Source organism: Tupaia chinensis, unplaced genomic scaffold (assembly GCF_000334495.1).
Source record: "Tupaia chinensis unplaced genomic scaffold, TupChi_1.0 Scaffold150288_1, whole genome shotgun sequence".
In the NCBI taxonomy this organism is placed as follows: domain Eukaryota; kingdom Metazoa; phylum Chordata; class Mammalia; order Scandentia; family Tupaiidae; genus Tupaia; species Tupaia belangeri.
The window spans coordinates 2,205,614-2,206,687 of NW_006210128.1; the positions used below are offsets into that span (position 1 = coordinate 2,205,614).

At 63.9% G+C, this 1,074-nt stretch overlaps 1 protein-coding gene across 4 annotated transcripts in view; it reads right to left on the minus strand.

Annotated features, from left to right (window-relative positions):
- PRMT8 (protein arginine methyltransferase 8) overlaps positions 1-1,074 on the minus strand; it is a 111,857-nt gene that overhangs the window by 107,645 nt on the left and 3,138 nt on the right. The gene's annotated exons all lie outside the window — the stretch shown is intronic.

Here is a 1,074-nt window from a genome sequence, read left to right on the forward strand (position 1 = left end):
CCCCGAGGACAAACAGGGGGGGGAGGGTCTGGGGGATAGAAGACCCCCCCATGAAAACTTTTTTATAAGAAAACAAGCAGGATAGGGTGAGGAGACAAGGGGAAGAGCCTTGTCGCTGCCCGCGCTCCAGCCACCTGGCTGCAGGGCCGGCTACGTGGCTCGCCCAGCGCCTCACCCAAGCACGGCCTTGAGTGTGAGCTATTTTTAGCAATCTCTTCCGCGGGTTGGCGATTCGAGAGAGAGCGAGGGCGAGGGGACCCGGAAGGCCCGCTCCGCTGTAAGGCGAGGCCCCTTGCGCTCCACCTCAATGTGCCCTCCGTGGGGGTGGGGAAGAGGAAGTGGCCGGGACCGCGCGCCTGCTGGCTTTGCCCTAACTCAAGGAGACGCTCGAGCGACCGAACGCCCCGCTGCTTTCGAGCCCCAAAGCGTGTTTATTTCGAAGCCGACAGTTGCCAGATGCAAGCTTCTAGTCTCTGCGAGAATGGGAATTTGAAAGGCTTTGCTGCCTACGCTGTGGGGCAGGGGTGAGCTGCAGAGCCAAAACCTGGAGGGAAGGAGGTCGGGAAGGGTCTGCACCTCTCTGCATTCCGCCAAGACAGGGCCAGTTCCCGCGCCACACCCCCGTCCCCGCCCCACGCTGCATATGGGTGCCCATATGTGAAATGCACCGCAGCCCCGCCAGACACCGGCTATTAATAGAGCCCGGGCGTGTGCTCTCTGTCTTTTTCCTGCCACCAAGTAGGGATGCGCTTCACACACATACCCCACTCCGCCCCCACCTCGGCGCGCCGTTTCTCCAGGAAGGTAAGGGGGCTGCCCACGCGGATCCCCTTCGTGGCTCCAGGTGCCCAGAGCCCACGGCACAGTCCGGCCGTTGTAATGAGAGCCGGGTCAGCGCGAGGCGAGGGAACGCAGGCTTCACTCTTGGACGCAAAGCCCAGCCGGGCTGTCCTCGGCTCGGGGCCAACTCGAGAGCAGACGAGGGGCGGCTGTTGGGCCCGGGATCTGAGCACAATCTGAGCAGCCAGAGCGACCCCCAAGAGCCGCTGCGGGACGAGCGGGCGCAGGACCGCC